At 36.1% G+C, this 5,600-nt stretch overlaps 1 long non-coding RNA gene across 2 annotated transcripts; it reads right to left on the reverse strand.

Moving 5' to 3' along the window:
* Positions 1 to 681: 681 nt before the first annotated feature.
* Positions 682 to 4,991, reverse strand: LOC121964142. Of its 2 annotated transcripts, none has more exons than XR_006107324.1 (4): positions 4,921 to 4,991; positions 4,311 to 4,371; positions 3,384 to 3,574; positions 682 to 1,384 (listed from the first exon to the last, which is right to left on the reverse strand). It is a non-coding gene; the product is annotated as an uncharacterized LOC121964142 (long non-coding RNA). The 2 variants fall into 2 exon arrangements; XR_006107323.1 differs by lacking the exon at positions 682 to 1,384 and adding an exon at positions 2,973 to 3,062.
* Between the last annotated feature and the right edge of the window lie 609 nt (positions 4,992 to 5,600).

The following is a 5,600-nucleotide window of genomic DNA, read 5'->3' on the forward strand; positions in this document are numbered from 1 at the left end:
TTGTGTGCTGTTTTCAACATATCATAGTAAGACAATTTTTACAACATATTATGCTAGGACTTTTTAAACAGTTGTTATGCCTTTGTGCAGGCGATAGAACCTTTAATTGTCTAAATTCTTCCACTTCTTCTCTCTGTCTGTCAGATCAATCTACATGTTAGGGAAAGACACCTGGGTGGAACGCTGGCCTACGTCTGCAGAGTGCTCCAGCACCCCCAGCCTTCAAGCTAAATGCAGGAGCCTTGAGGAAACTACATATGAACTGTCTGTTGTGGGCTGCAGGCTTTAGAGCAACGACTGCACACCATCATCCTGTCTCATTTTGATGCAAAGATTCAATAGTGATTTTAGGGTTAAAGCCTGTGCAAAGGGGACGTAAAAACAGGTTGTGTTTTTACTATGGAAAAAAGAACTGAGAGTGGAGCTTGTTATCGAAACAAACCCATGATCTTTTTCTCTACTGTCATGATATAAGAATAAAGAGGAACTAGACACTGCAGTAATAAAAGTAAACTAAACTGCCTCCCTTAAGGTATTACAGATTTTAGAAAATTGATTTAAAAAAATTACATATTTCCTTTTTTTATCTAGGTTGTTTTGGTGTGAGTTGCTGAGTGTTGCAGATACTCAACAGCAATGTCTCTTTCCAGAAATCATGACCTGGTTACTCATGGTAATCAACTGTTATTAGCAGCTTTATGTAGAAGTCCAGCCGCCAACAGCATCACCGCACTGAAGGATGCTCTCATCTATCACAAGCTGACCTATCACCACTGAGCTAGCTCAAGTTACAGCTTGGACACCACGAATGTTTTCACCTCGCACTCTTGTCTGTGAGTCGATGCACCCTTCCTTCTGCACAGTGACACATTTGGTGGATATACAGTAGTTTGGTAGAAAGAAAATAGTTCCTGTATGAAACTTATCAAAACAAGGAATGTGGATTATTTTGAGTAACCGGCTCATGATTTCTGTAAAGAGACATTGCTTTTGAACTTTTAAATGTATTTTTTGGCACTTCGAGTGCCATCTAGTATTATCATCAGAAGGCAGACATCCCCAACACTTTGCATCTCACACCAGAACAGTTTTTGATTGACAAATAGCACTGCAGGTGAGAGGAAAAATATGTGCATTTGTTTTTGGGGTGACCTGTGCCTTTAAAATATTCTTCAAAGACTCCAATTTGTCCACACGTAATTAAACAGTTTATTAATGTAATGTTGTCTTAAAGCTGTATTCTGTGAAAGAATTATATGAAAACTGTTATATGCTTAAATAAAAGTACTTACATGAAAAGCTGGAGATTCCCTTTGCTTAGTTGGTTTTGATGACTGTGCTGTACAATGCTGCCGCCGAATCCTCCGCGGCTGACCTCTGACATCTGGTTTTCAAAGAGAAAAAAACATTTGTGAATTTTACAGGTAAGATTTTAAATGATGCAAAAGCGACGATGTGTGTTGGCAAGGTAATGAGACTTTAAACTTGACTTGATTTTTATCTATTTCAAACATGTAAAAAGGAAATAAAGAAAATACTGCCCAAAAACAGGCTGACAAAAAAACCTAACCCCTAACCCTAAAAATTACAATGAAAAACATAAAAAAAATAGAAGAGAGAAGTAAAAATGTATTAAATCCCACCCCTTCCCCATAAATCATTGAATTTTAATTAACTAGCTTCCTTACTCATTTAAACATATAAGTAATTACACATAAATACGTACACCCACATAGTAAAATGCAATTTCAATAATTTTTCAGCATTATTTACAGAAAAAGAGAATGATAAAGCTGTCAAAGAAGAAGCAAAACTAAACTGTGTCCCCTTCAAACACCCCGTGATTGTCAAAGCCCGTCTTCACTCCTGTACCTCGTGAAAATGTTGTTTTTATACAGAAATTTAAACTTATTATGTTTGGGCAGTGTTTGAATGCCACAGACTGATAAAAACTTTTCCTGGTGGTCTGAAAACCATACGATTTAAAATGAAATGCTACCCTTACATTGCAACCACCCTCCCGAAAAATAATTTTTGAATATTTTATCGAAGTAGTTTCTTATTAGCCTTCAAAATTATTTGTGCTGTTTAAAATTCCACCATATCCTTAAATTTTAATCTTTAATCGTGATGGTTAGAATAAAGAGTTAGTGTGATCCAGATATCTGACGTTGTGAATGATTCGTATTGCTTTTTTGAATAATAGAAAGTGAATGTAAAGAACTTTTGTAGTTGTTGCCCCAAACCTCTGCACAGTAACTGAAATATGGCGAAACTATTGAACAGTACGACTGACTAACATACACAAGGTAGTTTTGACGCTCTGTTTGCCCCCCAGCAGTGATTTTGGTCTAAATATTGAACTTTTATCTAACTAGAAACAAAACTTTCCTTTTACATGTGGATCATAAACTCATGGATATAAAAAAAGTCACTGCAACTGGTTAAGAAATATAAACATTGTGCTTCATAAAAAACAGCAGAGTTTAAACTGATTCAAAGTGCAACCCGCTGTTGTGGAGGCGGAATTACTCGAGACAGTTGAGAAAAAATCCGTCAGGGATGAAAAACTGTGCTGAAAATCACCCGATAATTTTTGGTCTCTTTTAGAATATTATAGGACACGTTGTGTTTGTTTCTGAAGCGTGATGTAGTACAAATATGTTAGGTATTTGTTTCATAGGAACATTATGTATAAAATAAATTGCATTAGTTTGTCGATTACGTTTTTTGTGTTTGTTAGTAAATCGTAGGGCATTTGTTAGACATGTTTTGTTTTTTCGTTACATTTTGGCAGGATATTAGCTCCACAAAAACAAAAGCAAACCCCAGATTCACTTTTTTTTTGGAACAAGCTTTGTCCACTTGCTGTTTGGCCTCACTATATTTGCGTTTTTCTGCGCTATTTTCACAATTCCAGAGGCTACAATCTCTGCAGATAAATGCACCGCTACACACTTCTTATGGGTCATAATGATCTTTTATTTTATTTCATTTAACATTTATTTCAACAGGGGAGGCCATTGAGAGCAAGCTCTCTTTCACAAGGATGCTCTGATTACCTAAAAAAAGACAAAAACACATTACAAAATACTTTAATAAGACATGAGAAGTGAGGCAGACATTAACGTGCACATTAAAAGCAAACATATACATTCGGCATGTGTTTTTACATCAACACATACTCCAAAAAAACCCAACCTCAACATCTATCAAAAAACATACATTCACTGTGCTGTATGTCAGTCAGCAGGGCTTTAAATTGACTGAAATCAATGATGACTGAGGGGGATTTGTTTTGTATGAGTACATTGTTTTTTAGGAAAATCCTGCATGGTATATCATCAAATGAGGATAATATTTGTGTGAGAGGAGCGGCTCACCTCTTGAATGTGACCTCAGCGTAAACAACACTCTCGTCCTTCTTGTGTCTGCGAGGCTGAGCTGGTCTGATGAAGGAGGAGAGAAAATCTGCGCGGTTCTTGTAAAACAGGACACTGGCATAGTGAAGGTCGTCCCGCCCGTCGTCCCGCCCGTCGTCCCGCCCGTCGTCCCGCCCGTCGTCCCGCTGTCTCTGAGGGGAAAGATGCTGCAGGTAAGGTCGCTGTTACTTTAACAGCTTTAAATAGGATCAGGATTTATATTTTACCCAATAAATCTTTTATGACTTTGAGGCAAATTTAAAAAAACATGCAGTCTCTCTTTTTCATTACAATATAATATTAATGGCTTTTTTTTTTTTTTAAATATAATGAATCCAGAACAGTATTAGAACTGCTTATTTTAAATATAACTCCGTTATATATATATAGGAGGGAGCTGGTGATGCATGAAGGGTTTGTCAAATAATTTTTAAGCACATCTGTGTTTTTTACTTTGGCTTAAGGGAGGGGTTATACAACTTTAAATGGCTGTATTTTGTGTTTATTTTACCGCCGGTTTTTAAAGAAAAACTTGTGTTTTGTTTTTTTTCCTTTTAAAATTTTTGGTAATATCCGAGGAAAAGACTTTTTTTTTTCTTTCAATGTTTCTCTTTCTGAAAGAGCGTTTTATGATGAATTAATGAGGCTGTTTAGCTTCATCAGTCTTCAATGACCGAAACAAAGCTAGCTCACAGTTGTATTTCTCTGTTTAATAAGGAAAATGAGTGTGAGAATATTACCTCTCTTGACATTATGTCGCTTTTTCATTTATTAGTATGAAATATATGAAATATTACAGACCGCCTAAGCCTATTTCCCATGTGACCCAGCAGTCTAAACTGAATAACTTTTCTTTTGCATTGCTGTCATTCAGATCTTCTTCCTCACCTGTCTCCTGTCGTCACGCCTCGCTCTGAGCTCAGATGATTGGTTGGCAGCCCTCTTCTTTCTGGGTAGGAGAATTTTTAAAAAAAATAATTACATAAACTGATATAGTCATTACATTTTAAGGATTTATTACAGCAGATATTGAGGTTTCTAGAAACCTTTTTTTTTTTGCAGTTTGGGATGTTTTCCTTTTTTAAGTAACAATAACTTATTCAAGTGAAGTTCTGATATTTGGGAATTCAGCAGCAAGTAGTCACACAGTCTCACAGGTGTTAAACAAACCCTCAGGTTACCCAAACATATTTGAAAAAAAAACCAAAACTTCCTGTTTCAGCTTTGACCTATTACACCCACCATAGTTGTGTGCATACAATGCTGGATTTTATTGTCACCTCCAGAAAGTATTTAATAAAAACGGAGTTAAGGGTTGACTTGTTTTGCACTTTGTCCAAAGAGGAAAGAAACATGAAATCGGCCTCATTTGGTGACTGCAATTCTGTCAAAACTGACAGAATTCATGGCCAGACTTTTTCAAAAAATTAGATCCAAGTTGTAATACATAGTAATTTTACTTAAATAAACAATAATTTAGTGGAAATAAACGTCTTACCTGGTCAGTATGAAGACAGAGAGGAGAAAGACAGCGAGGACGACAGCAGTAGTTGTTCCAGCGGCTGTTGATTTCCAGGCTCCTACAAAAGGTGCCAAAATGACAACAAAGACATTAAATTTGGCTCTAATAGGAAGTTTAAGACCACCGGCCTCACAAAGTGATGAAATGGAAAAAACAAAACTTGATCTTAGAATAAAATACATTTTCTTTTTTGACAGTGAAAGGATCACTGCTTCCCTAAAACAGATAGAAATGCAACATTTCTGATCAGAAAAGAAATCTGGAAAAGCTGCCAAAACCTGAAGTACAGTTGGGCTCTTAAATTTTCATACCCCTGGAAGAATTTGTGAAAACTGGACATTTAGTAGAAAATTATTGATCATTCAACACACTTAGAATATGCCAAACAGCTCAGAGACAAGCTCCAAAACTTATAAAAAAATTTTTTTGGGGTGAAGAGACCAAATTTGAACTTTTTGGTTCCGACCATAAACTCTATATTCTGAGAGGAGTCAACAAGGTCTACATTAAAAAGTGTGAGACAACCTGTTCACACACACAAAAAGGATTCTCCTAGATTGAAATATAGAGTGGGGAAAACATACACAGACTTACAAAAAAAATCACAAAGTTTTGGATTTGGTGCATTATTTACCATTTTGCTTTGAACAGGCAGC

The sequence above is a fragment of the Plectropomus leopardus genome, unplaced genomic scaffold, assembly GCF_008729295.1.
Source record: "Plectropomus leopardus isolate mb unplaced genomic scaffold, YSFRI_Pleo_2.0 unplaced_scaffold14195, whole genome shotgun sequence".
Lineage (NCBI taxonomy): Eukaryota > Metazoa > Chordata > Actinopteri > Perciformes > Serranidae > Plectropomus > Plectropomus leopardus.